Here is a 13,255-nt window from a genome sequence, read left to right as displayed (position 1 = left end):
CTGCTCTCTCGCTCTTCTTGTAGCTTGTGAGCAAAACGTCGCTCGATTATTCTCTTCCCAAAGCCACAGCGAACGGATATGGTCCAAAGCGCATGAACTCTGCAACACAACCAGGCACTTTCTGAGAAATGATCGCTCCCCAGAGAGGTGGAATCGATAGATGTTTCTCCCATGGAAGATTGAGCAGTCCACGTCTCAGGGCACATTCTGTAGACTTTCTTTCCAGTCCTCAATAATGGAAATTTAATTGACTTTACGTTCATGCAGTGCGCCTTTCGTTTGCATTAAGACACACATTGAGCCCTTGCTCGTGGGAATAATTGTCCAGGATTAAATTGTATGCAGTATTTTTTGTGCTCGCTTAGTGTTTTTCGTGAGCTTATAATATGGCTGCATTGATACTTTGCCGTTCATTATCAACTTCAGTTGTCCAGAAACATGGACGGTAATGAAATACATTGAAGTAAATAAAACAAAAGCTGCGGTGTGCACAGAGAAGCGTTAACCTGGTGCACGCTCGGAATGACGCTACGAGACAGAAAGATGAACACATGCATCAGAGAACAAACACAACTTTGAGAAACCATTTTGACTGTCGGGCAAAGTGAGTCGGTTTGGGCAAGACACGTCGCTAGAAGGTCAAGACTAACGATGAAATATGTGGGCATGTTTGTTGAACTTCCTTCGCGCCGTACGTAGCAAAAACTTGCTAATCCGCGACGGTAGCCAAATGAGAGAACAGGAGGGTCGGCCGAGTAGATGGAGGGACAGGATCAGCTCATGCGCAGTAGCCCGATGGACAGTCGCATTGCGTGATCAAGAGTGATGGCGATGGCGTGGGGAGGGCCTTCATGCACCAGTGGATAGATCATGGCCGATACTTACGAATGATAGGTGGGCGATGCCTATGAAACGTTTAGGAAAATTGCGTGCAAAACCGGCTGCTATTTTTTTTAAAATCAGCCCTTGATTAAAATGTAGTGCTTGTACCACCTGTTTTTGTATTGTATGTACTTCACCAGTCTTCTTATATGCGGGTTGAAGACGAACAACGGGGTCTTAGACGTGGGAACACAGATGTATAGTACAACAATGGAAGACGCTGCGCTGCCCTCTGATGCTGACATCACAGCCACACGGCCTAAAACACTGTTACATATGTTAGTGGCATATAAAATGATTGTCCATTAAATGTGCTTAGTTTCCCAGATCTTGATGGGGTTGGGCATGATTCTGTGTGATTTAGTCATAGGCACCAACATACAAACCATATATTAACACGTGGAAGTGTACACACATGTAAAACCCCTCAGCTGTATAGGGATACACACAGAGGCGGGCGTAGTGTAGGCAAGCAATGTCGTTTTACGCACTGCGACCAAGTGCCTATTGAAGGCTGAGTCGACCTAGGGGAAACCCCTGGCGACACTGATCAACACAACCGTGGCTTTATCCATGGCCAGGATACGAGCTCAGGCCGCCTGTTGTTGTTGTTGTTTTTTGTTGTGACGCATAGAGCAATAGCGCCACACCACTTCTCCCCACTGCCACACAAAGACAAAGTTCCCCCGTGTAGCCTACGCGGGCTGCCGGTCAGCCACCACCTGTGAAAGTCGGCACGGCGCACGACAGAGCGGTGTGGCTAATACCACGCCCGACCACCTTTGTCTCCCCAGTGTTGATGTTTAGACATCGCAGCAGGCGCTCGTGCAAGGTGCAGTCGACGTTTGGAACCAGTTCAGATGAATCACCACTCATGTGAGCCCCAGCCCGGGGTCGAACTCGGGTGACGGGGTCGTAGCGCAGTGCTCTTAATTACCACTACACTACCGCTCCCATATGCATGCACACACATGCAATTAAGCGCACTGCTACTACTACGATCCTTGTGCGTCCAGAGTTCGATTTGCGCTCACAGCCAACACCAGTGACGACTATCCGAACCGGTCTTGGGCCTCAACCTAGGTCGACTCAGCCTCAAATGAGTACCTGATGTGGTGTGTAAACATCGCCACTGGGGAGACAAAGGCGGCCGGGCGTGGTGCTAGTCACCAACCCACTCGTGTGCCTTGCCGGCCTTCATTGGAGCTCGCTAATAGCGCCTCCGATTAGCACGGTTGGATACGTACGATGCGAACGAAGTTCAACATACATACACATACGCCACAAATGTTTGTTAAGGCTATACGTGTGATCTTTTGTCTTTGTCTGTTCAAGCGCATACACATTGCAGAGGTCACGTTGTTTTATATAACATCATGTACGTCCGGGATTTCTCAACCATTCGTAAAAATAAAAATGTGCTCATTTGTGCACGCGTGCATGCAAATACAGCGGTCACATTTAGTGTGTGTTGGGGCTTCCGCGCGTGTAGCATGGAATTTGTATTTTTACATCTTATTAATTTGCAGGTGTGTGTGTGCGTGCGTGTGTGTGCGAGCAGCCTTAAATACTTATTATCAGCCAGCCCAACCCAACCAGTACTATTTCTGGTGAGCGTGCAGGTGTCTGCGCAAAGTGCGCACAGGATTTCTCGCTTGGTATTTTTCGTCGACTTCACAAACAGCTCTCTCCAGATTCCACTTTGTCACGTGCAGTGGTTGGCCCAGTTGAGGGGGCCCTCAAGGGAATTACTGACGTACGACCAAGTGACAGCCAGCCACAGCCTAAAGCCAGCCTCTTCACCGCTGTCACATTTACGCTACACAGCTGGGTTGTACATTTGCACATGAAAACATTAATTCTATGTCACCCTTGATTCCTCAACACTGGGTATGATAATTCTTCTTCTTTAGTGCTGCCTAACGGCGTGTGCGACTTCACGATGATATTGGTCCCGGTCTAGCACGGCGTGTAGAGTTTGTGCTGCTGTTGTTAATTGTAGCCATGTTTTGATGTTACTGAGCCATGTCGTTTTTGGCCGTCCTGGTCGTTTTTTCCCTTCGATTTTTCCTTCCAGGATTAGCTTTAATAGCTGGTATTTGTGGTCGTTTCGGGCAATGTGGCCTAGGTAGTAACACTTCCTGCTAATGATGGTCTTCAGCAGTTGCCTGTCAGTGCCCATATCTTGCAGAACTTGTGTATTGGTGGTTTTGGCTGTCCATGGGATTTTCAGCATTCTTCGATACAGCCACATGATAATAATAATAATAAAAAATTAACGGTAATTTGTCAGTTTTCCCACATATCGTGCCGCACATGGGAAAATCTTTTGACCGTATGTCATCACGCTGTTCGGTGCGGGTTGGTGAACACTCACCAATGGTACGACTGTGTAGGGTTGGCTTTCGGGTTGCAGCAAGCCTTGTTCGGCATGATGTCGGACGTTTCACTCCATGGCATGGAAGCTTCTTCAGGAATTAAATTCCATTCATGCTTAACAATTCGCGGTTAAACCCGACAACTAATCGAAGAGCCGCTCACCACCGCTGTTCTCCATGCCTTGGACTTGAACTTAGGCCGCCGCGGTCAAAGCGCAGTTTGCTTACTGCTGTGCCACCATTCCACTTTAGTTGTGGATATACCAACAGTAATATAACATCTGCTATGTATTAAAGCGTACGTTGGGTTCCTTCCAAAAAAACCTCCATTAAGAACAATCCTAAAGGAAATATAATGTCATCCCCAGCTAGAACCCAATTCCAAAAGCAGAATATACTATGACTCATTGAATCATATCCGGGCAAATAATTAATATACACGACTTCATTTTGTAGAGAAAGTAATTAAACACCCGCTGCACAATCCGATGAATTGTCACCATTTGGGGGGTCACGAATCAGTTCATGAATTCATTTTTGTTTGCGCTTGTGGTGCATGCAGTATAATTTATGGAGCTATAAACACTCAAAATATATAGTGTTATGAAATCTATAAACATATATGAATTGGGAATAATCAATCATTACAATCACGTGAGATGACTCATGCCTGAAAATGCCAGCCAGCAAAAAATATATGGCTTTCCTTACCACCCTCTGGCAGAACGATTTCCTCTCATTATTATGATCATCATCATCATCAGCCATAACCAATCTCCTGCTAGATGAAGGTTTCCCAAGTCGTCAACATCTCTCGCGCTCTGGCAATGCGACTCACGCGCCCATCTGGCACCACCTGCACGCGAGCTGCCTGAATCGTTGCATCTCCTCGATCGATGTCCTTCCCCGGTGTATTCCCTCATTCGGCTGTCACTCTGTTGATCCAAGTTCCTCTCCATATTATCCGTATTTATTGATCTATATACATTTCACGTACTGAATCGCTTACATACCTCGTGCATTCATTTACTCATTTATACATCGTGTATTTGACCCACGTGTATACACTGATACTGGTAGGAACCTCCTGGTTACACCAGCCCACAGGGGATTATTGTGTCCGTCGTGCAGGGAGGGGCTGGGCGGGGAGGGAGGGGCTGGGTGGGGAGGGGAGGGTGGGGAGGGGCTGGGTGGGGATGGTGGGGCTGGGTGGGGGGTGGGAGGGGTGGGGCTGGGTGGGGAGGGGCTGGTCACCCCGTGGTGCCCTTATAAAACTCAACGTTTAACCTACTCACGCCGGCTTGTGCCCGCCCTCACAGTCGGGCATATTTGCGGAATACACCACGCCGCCGTTGACCCTGGCCATTGACCGAGCAACCCAACGTTCCTACCAGCCCCCTCTGCAGGAATGTGTTGTATACGGCCACATGTCATGATGTCTGGTCCAGCGCGGCTGTCTTGTATTTGACGCCTGAATTTGCCATCATGATGTCACTTCGTCTCCCGTAGGTCATCATCCACCCAAGCACGTTCGCTCACTGGAGCTGTCAATCTCACGTCAATGCAATCTATCCAAGGCAAATTGATTGATGTCCTAATTTCAGGCGAATCGTATATGCCGTGTATAAAAATTGTGCAGTGATATTTTGTTAACTATGCTCAACTGAATGCATCATGCAAGTATGAAAAGAAAGCCAACGTGGTTAGTATTATAACCTGAACATGTTAAGTTTGCTAGATATGATTACCACCATTTAATACAAATAATATTTTCAACTTGTAATGCCTCACACGGTATTTGTTCGCTCTCGAAGACTGAACTCAGAGGCGCAATGAACCGCAGATAAGCGGGAAGGTCGCCAGGTGGTGAGCGGGCGCCAACAATTACCCAAGCTCTGCGGTCATCTATATATTACGATGCTTTCGGTCCCATTAATGATTGTTTACACATGTGGGCGAAAACCAGATGGCCCAGTGAAAACACACACGCGTGAGGGGGCAACACCCTATCCCAGGGGCCGGCAAAACCCAAATAATAAAAAAGCCGGTAAGAAAAAAACCCGAAATATTTCAAGAGCCGCAATGTATGTGAATACGAGAACGGTGGTCATTCATTAATAGCGTCACGAAGCAGTCCTTAAAGAGCCGCAGAGTGCCGACTCCTGCTGTATCCCACACGGAAGGGACGCGTACAATTGGCGCGCACTTTGCTGCACTCTACCGACTTGTCCTGGCGAGCCAGCAGTGTGAAACCACCTCTGCACCCGCAGGAAGGGAGTTGCAAGAGAACACTTAGTGTGACACGCCAACACTCGCCTCCACAGTGCTAGACTATAGGCGTGCACCACCGCGGCCAGGCTACATTATTGTCAATGCTTCGTGTTATGGGGGTGGAGGGGGTGGGTTGAGGAGTGGTAGTGTAGCGGTTAGCGCGCTGCGCTACGAACCTAGTGACCCGGGTTCGATTCCCGCTCACGGCCAACACCAGTTGACGATTTTTTGAACCGGCCCTGGGCCTCCCCTAGGTCGACTCAGCCTCAAATGAGTACCTGGTGCAATGTGTGAACAACGCCACTCGTGTGCCGTGCTGGCCTTCATAGGTGCTCGCTAACAGCACTTGCCCCAACAGTCTGTTGAGGCTATACAGGGGATCTTTGTCTTTGTTTTTTTTTAAGGGGGTGGTGAGTGGTGGATCAATGGTGCAGTGGTCAGCGCACTGCACTGTGAACCCGTCGCCCTGAGTTTGATTCCTGACCACTGCTAACCATCTGAACCAACTCCCCCGCTTCACGACACAGTCCTGCATTAACCGGCGTGGTGATGTTTGGTCAAGCAGCCTCCACGGTCAGCACGCCGTGCAGGGTCCTTCATTCAGTAGAAGTATTGACCAAGGGGCTGTACGTGCAGTGTTATTTGTTTATTTTAATTATTTTACGATTGATACTATTTCTGGAATTATTACATGAACAATAAGATTACAGAATGTGTTTTTCTCTTACGTGCGCGCTGCCTGCGTATTGGTCGGTTCGTACAACGTTTACGTTTTGGCAGAAAATGCGTCGAATATTCAGCGAAACGAATAAACAGAATGCAACCGGGCACATGGCATCGAGACTTGAGCTATCTCAATAAAGGCAGAACTAATTGGTGCGTCGTCATTGCCACGGCTGAAGAAGCAGACCATCGTGGGAAGACAAAGAGGCTTTGAGATCCAAAACCTTAGCGAGGAGTTCGCATCAGGGACCTCCTCTTTGCTAAGCCTGTCCATTGAAACATCCTGTGAGTGCTCCTAAGGTGGTTGTAGAGCTCAAACGGAAAGGTGAATGGGCCACGCACCTACAGACGATGACCATCTCAACCGTACTTATCTAAAAAAAAACCTTAATAGAATGAATGCTTTTTACCACCTGTCAACTGATTCATTTTTGACCTGTACATTGTTTGTTTCTTCTATCGGGGCAGGAGTTCGTTCGTGTGTTCTACTCAAATTACTTGTGTCGCGGCTCCGGTGAAACAGAGGCAATGCAAGCTCTTACTCTCGGCGCGATGCATTATTAACTCGTGCCAGGCTAAGCAGCAGCAGCAACAGCGGCAGCAGCAGCAGCGGCCCCGCCTCCCCTTCAGAGGTCAGCATTCTGCTGGGAAGCCGCCGTACAATAGCGGAGAGAGGAGGATGGGGTGGTGGGGTGGGGGGCGGTTGCATTGTGTGACTGCCATGAATGGTCCACAGTGCGGGCGTGCACGCGTGCGTTGTGCGAGTGTGTGAGCGTGTGCGTTGTGCGAGTGTGTGAGCGTGTGGGTTGTGGCGAGATCAGGAGCTGCGCGGCGCGTGGGTTCTTTGCGTGATGCAGATGAACGTGGCTGAGGCTCCGGGCAAGACGTGCTAACTTTTATTTTTAATTTCTAGCCTCCCCCCCCCTAAATCCACCCCCGATATCCATCCGTTCGGTCTCATTCGCAGGTAAGGCCGTTCGTGTCTGTGTTTGAGTGAGTGGCTCGCTCTGTGTGTGTGTATCGCTTCGTGTAGTCTACGCTGCTCTCCTGGCGATGAATGGGACCATATGCCGCCTCGTACGGCGTGTGGATTCACCCCTCGGAAGAGGAACTCGGAGGGAGATCATACACATCGCCCCCCCCCAATTCATTGCATGCGTTTGCATTGCTCGTTTTAATTATTGCACTTTGGCAATGCGTGTTTGTATCGACTGCGTTATTGAACGTGTTTACGTGTGACCTATTACTACCCCGAGTAGGCATTCGTCAGCGCCACGTTTTGTGCGTGTTTGTGTGTTACTGCTTATATTGTGACACGCAGCCTCGGTGGATGTGTTATTTCAGCAAACTTTCGCCACTTGAGATTAGAAACCACTCCCCGACAGACAAAGAAAAGTTTCAGGAGCAGTTGTCTTCATTGGCATTAATCTGATGATGAATGTTGTCCAAGATGTCACGTACCTTAAATGTATCTCACGGTGCCAGTCAATTGCTGACATACTTACGAGTAGAATAGTTTCGGCTGGATTTGAATGATTTCACGGTCTGATAATGCATACATTAGCATTTTAAACATTGTAGCATGAAGGGGTGGGTGGAGTGATAGCCACAGAGCGCTGCACTGCAACGCCACGAGACCTCAGATTCCCAGCCACGACAAATTCAAGCAAGTGATATCTGAAAGGGTGATCGGTCCCTCCGTTCACCAACCCGCACTGCCCAGTTCGATGAAGTATGGTCGATGAACCCCTACGATCAACACAGCGTGGGAGAGGCCTTCATCCAATATTTTGGTGGATTGACAAAGGGCTGTGTTTATTTTTATTCATGAATATCGCACAAACATTTTTACGGAAGGATAAGTTAATGCGCATCGTTTAAAAAATGTACACATCACACGAGCACGTGTGGACGAGCACTTGCCATCCGTGCCGTGGAAATATCGTACGAAGTATCGTATGATTGTGCGTGCGCAAAGGCACGCGTGAGTGCGCGTGTGTGTGTGTATTATGGGGAGCGGTAGTGTAGCGGTTAGCGTGCTGCGCTACGAACCTGACCGACCCGGGTTCGGTTCCCGCTCACGGCGAACACCAGTGACGATTATCTGAACCGGTCCCGGTTCTGGGCCTCCCCTAGGTCAACTCAGCCTCAGATGAGTACCTGGTACGATGTGTAAACATCGCCGCTAGGGAGACAAAGGCGGTCGGGCGTGGTGTTGGCCACCCACCCCCTTGTGTGCCGTGCCGGCCTTCATAGGTGCTCGCTAACAGCACTTACCCTTACAGTCTGTTAAGGCTACACGGGGGTTCTTTTTGTATGCATGTATGCAACAATTCACTGTTGCTTGCGGTCTGGGCCATGCGCATTCCTCCTGCCACAAAAAAAAATCACGTGGCTTTCTAAGCCCATCTTAAACAAACTGTTGTGGTCACTTTAAAAACACATTCTTTTGTTATTACAGATCAGGCGGTTGATGTTTTTTTTTCTTCCCTTCGTTCTTTTTGACGGTTGCTTAATTCCACTCTTTATCTCGACAAGGCAGTGCGCATGCAGTAGTAGGTTGCTATTATTACAGTATCGCATTTTTATACTTGCGTGCTGGCTGAATGTGGCTCCACAGAACGATGGGGCTCATTTGGGAACTAAGGGCAAGGTAATAATGCAAAATAAATGTTCACCTGCACGAGATGGTATCTCGTGTCTCCTTCCACTTGTGGACTTGGTCGATTTCTCTCAATGACATATACGTAAGCACAACGATGCAAGCAGTGATTGAAAGGGTTTCATTCATTTGCTAAGTCAGTCGTTTCTCATGTAATTAACTCATCACACGTGATGATGTTATTAAAAAATACATACGTGTCATGGCAACGTACTCTGGCTCAGCTGGTAGAGATGCCCACTGCCAATCATGAGCCTGTGAGTTCAATTCCTGCACATCAACTTGAACGTGTTTCGATTTAAAGCTTTCGTGACTGCAGGGATTCATCTTCTTGGTTCTTTCGGTAAAGTCACGTAGAATGGAAATAATAAAATAATGAAAACAAAACATAATAAAATAATTCTCACGACGTTTCGGCCACAACGCAAGCAGCCGTCCTCAGGTGGAGAACAGGTCTGTCGAGAAGACAGCGTCTGAATGGTCTGAACATTCGTGACTTTACCGAAAGAACCAAGAAGAAAAAAACCTGAACGTGCTCGATCTCCCCGAGTGTCAGGAATGCAAGGTCGAGCTTGGTTAGGTGTTCAAGTGACCACCGGCGCATACCAGGTGCTGTAGGCACACTCCTGCTTGGGCTTTGACGATGGCAGTCCAACAATAAGTATGGTCCACAGCTAGATTTGGTCCACAATACCACATTGAGTTTTTGTGCATATAATTATCTATGTATGCGACCTTGCAACTCCTCGTCTGTGTGTTAATTGTCTCTGAATAACTTCAGTTTCCACCCTCACGACAAACACTCGAAATGGAATTGGCCAAACATCTCAATGCAGGACCCTCATGAAAAAAAGTGTCTTGGGACTCAGTGAGGCTTACCAGCGAGACTTTCGTGGGTAACCAATTGCCATTGTTACGGATTGTAAAACAAGCATCACGTGGTCGGGAATCCAATCGGTGGGAAGTTAAAGTTGTAATTCATGAGATAGATTGGTCTTTGCCATGGAACATGGAACGTTCACCCATTCCAAAGTCAGGACTACCGATGGAGATTATGACTGACCTCTGAAAGAGCGTAAGGACACGCTGCCACTTTCAGAGCGAGGGGACTTGAAGCTGGGATCTCGGCAGCGTTGGTTCACTGACATCCGCGTGGCATTTGCCCTCTGAGCCACCCGGTCACTTTCAGTAATTAATTTATCGAGAGAAATCATCGTACAGCTATCGATTGGCATTCAAAGTGGACCAGCGGTAGTTCCATTTTAGGTGCCTCCGCCTGAGGACGCGTAATTAAAAGCCACGTGGCCCCTGTCACTACACCGCGATGGTATGTGATACATTTCAATTGACCTACTTCCCCATACCGGTACTGTAAAACCAGAAACGCAAGACCCGAGTCACATGCCGCCACAGATTTCTCAGTCACAAACACGTTTTTTTGCCAGTCAAATCTATCGAGGCGATGTTACACGGATAACTCCTCTTACCTGCGGTGATGTGCGGGACAAAATATGCAGGATCCTATTATCCGCGGGGGTTATCTGGTATATTACGCCACTTATCCGCTGCAAAAAATCGTGTATAATTGTGGATAATAGGTTTACTTTTTTAATGAACTCCTCTCATCCGTGAAATAAATTGCGGATAGTAGGAAGCCATCCTGCAAAGCAGAAGGGGAAATTCCGCAGATAATTGCAGGTAAGGGGTTAATATTCCGTCGAACTCCTCTTATCTACAAACATTTGCAAAGCAGGATGGGAATACTTGCAGATAATCACAGATATAGGAAGAATAGGGCCACGGATAATAGAAGTTTTCATGGATTCTACAACCTTCGCATCATACGTCACCAACCATGCCAATCGGATAAGAGGAGGCCTTCTGTATAATAGGTTATCAATTTATCTAAAATCCTGGGAAATCTCTACTCTTCTGCTCATGACTTTGCCCTCCATCAACATTTTTCGTGAAGATCTAGCGGCATCCATTCTGCATGAATCGCCTTCTACTGTGAATCTGTTACTCAGCGCTCATTTATATTTTATGACCTATTTTTTTTAACATCGTTGCTAAACATAACCAAGAGAAAGTTAGTGCAGTGAGATGATTACATGCGTTGTGAAATTGTGGTGAGGATCAAGCAAGAGTTTAGAGATGAGAGTAAATCAGGGCGTCTCAGTATCAAGACTGCATGCCACGCCAATCAATGGGGTTGCAACGCATTAATGCAAATGACCAGCGGTTATGTATATATGCAAATCGTTGGAAAATCGATACAACAAATCCCATTAAAATTGGATGCGTACACGTTCAGCTCTTTTTTCAATCCACTGCTGGATGAGGGGTTACCCACGCCTTGCATGGCATTCATGGGATGTATTTGACCATACTTAACCACGCCGTTCAGTGTGGGTTGGCGAAGGCGGGGGGCATAGAAGTTGGAACATAATTCAATCGAACAATGGCTTTTGCAGCACTACTCTCTGATGCCTGCAACCTGGACCCACAGCAGCCTATAACACCTATTTTATCCATGGTAGTCACCCATCCAAGCACTATCCAGACGCAACTTTGCTTAGCTTCTGAGATCTAATGATTCGGCCACATTGTGGGTGATTTGGTAGCATAATTAATTGGAAATGTATAATGTACAGTGCTATGTTTACAGACAATAATGGGAATATCATATTGCAGGTATGAGGGCCACCTGAGATTCGATCAGTCCAATGTTTGTTATGGGGTTATTTCATAAAATCTGAGCCTAGTTTATCGTTGTATTTTTATTTGTTTAGTAAAAGATGGGACTGCGATAATTGAATGTGCGTTACATCATAACACCAAGACGACTTTTATTTGGAGTTATGTTTGAGCAAGTTGCTGCCACGATTGGCTACAATATAATCGGGGCGATCCAATTATAAATACCCCGTGAAGGTATTTTAGTTGTGGGGGAACAAATTGAGATAGCAACATTTTAATTTAAAGCCTCTGCATATTTCCTACCACTCTCAATTCACGTATTATATCTTTTAACACTCTATTCATAAAACGTTGTCCATCGTAACTCATGTGTGCTTTGCTGACAACGTTTAATACTGGGGTATCTGCACACGGATATCCTTGCATTTCATTATGGGAATAACATGGTACAAGATCAACTTTGTACCTATTTCGAGAAATGAACACTGAAAATGAACACACTGGTTACAGTGACAACAATCACCACGTGGCGGTAACGTCACCAGGACGTTTGTGCCAGGCTGGGTGCAACTTGTGACCATCACGTGACGTGTGGAAGGCTCGCTGCTGCCAGGACGTCACGGGACAGACCCAGGTGCCATGTGTCGACTGGCTGAGATGACCGGCAGATGCACCACCTGTGCCACATTGCTGCGTTGTATCTGCCTAATGCTCCACTCCTTGTTCTGAGTGTCGTTCCTCTACCCTCAGCAGTTGTTGGAGGCTAACTGCCTTCAACTGCCCAGTCGCATCCTTCGTGGTTACAAGACATTAGGGGCCGTCCATAAATGACGTCACGCACCTGGGGGGGGGGGGTCAGACATTTGTGACGATGTGTGACGAGGGGGGAGGTGGGTTTGAGAAATGTGACGTCACATCAAAATGCGCAACTTTAAATAAATATGGACAACACGTTCTACTTAATTAAATATACTTTTTAATAAATGTTTTCTCCTACAACATCAGAGTGCAGCGCCACATTAAATACGCACTACAATGACAATAGTTTAAGGCGATTTGAGGCATGTTTTATTTTGGGGGGGGGGCAGAGCTTTGTGACGTCATATTTAAGGGGGGTCTGACTTTTTGTGACGCCATGTGACGAGGGGGGGGGGGTCAACAATCGTCCAAAATCGCGTGACGTCATTTATGGACGGCCCCTTAATGCACCCACGTAGAGTCGTATCAGTGCTTCGTTTCAGCTGTATCATTCCGCAACGCTGTTCTGATAATTATTTTGCCATGATTATATTTGCGTAATTATTTTGGTTCCAAACTTTTACTCAGTTTTTACAGGATACAATAATATAGGTTTGTTATTGTGAACAGGGATACCTTGTACTGATTTAAAAACGAACTGTTTTTTTTGTGTGTAGTTTGTTGTTCCTTCCACGCACCTCCGATTTAGCACCGTTGGCTACGTACGGTCCGAAATAAATTCAACATACGTACATATGTAGTGTAGTAGAACGACACTACATATGTATGTTTGTTGAATTACTGTATTGGCTCGGTATGGGGGCTGTAGGCAGGTGTCACGGGGTCTTGTCGGGCCGTGACACTCTGCTTGAACCCAACAGGACACGTGACCGGGTAACGG

The 13,255-nt window shown here is 47.1% G+C and overlaps 1 protein-coding gene across 1 annotated transcript in view; it reads left to right on the top strand.

Moving 5' to 3' along the window:
* Positions 1-7,006: 7,006 nt before the first annotated feature.
* VEPH1 (ventricular zone expressed PH domain containing 1) overlaps positions 7,007-13,255 on the top strand; it is a 187,999-nt gene continuing 181,750 nt past the window's right edge. The window contains exon 1 of the mRNA XM_078607698.1: positions 7,007-7,221. The gene's annotated coding sequence lies outside the window, so the exon portion shown is untranslated. The remainder of the gene's footprint in view (positions 7,222-13,255) is intronic.

The sequence above is a fragment of the Lampetra planeri genome, chromosome 28 (genome assembly GCF_965212315.1).
Source record: "Lampetra planeri chromosome 28, kcLamPlan1.2.h2, whole genome shotgun sequence".
In the NCBI taxonomy this organism is placed as follows: Eukaryota; Metazoa; Chordata; class Hyperoartia; order Petromyzontiformes; family Petromyzontidae; genus Lampetra; species Lampetra planeri.
This window is presented reverse-complemented; position numbering and strand designations above follow the sequence as displayed.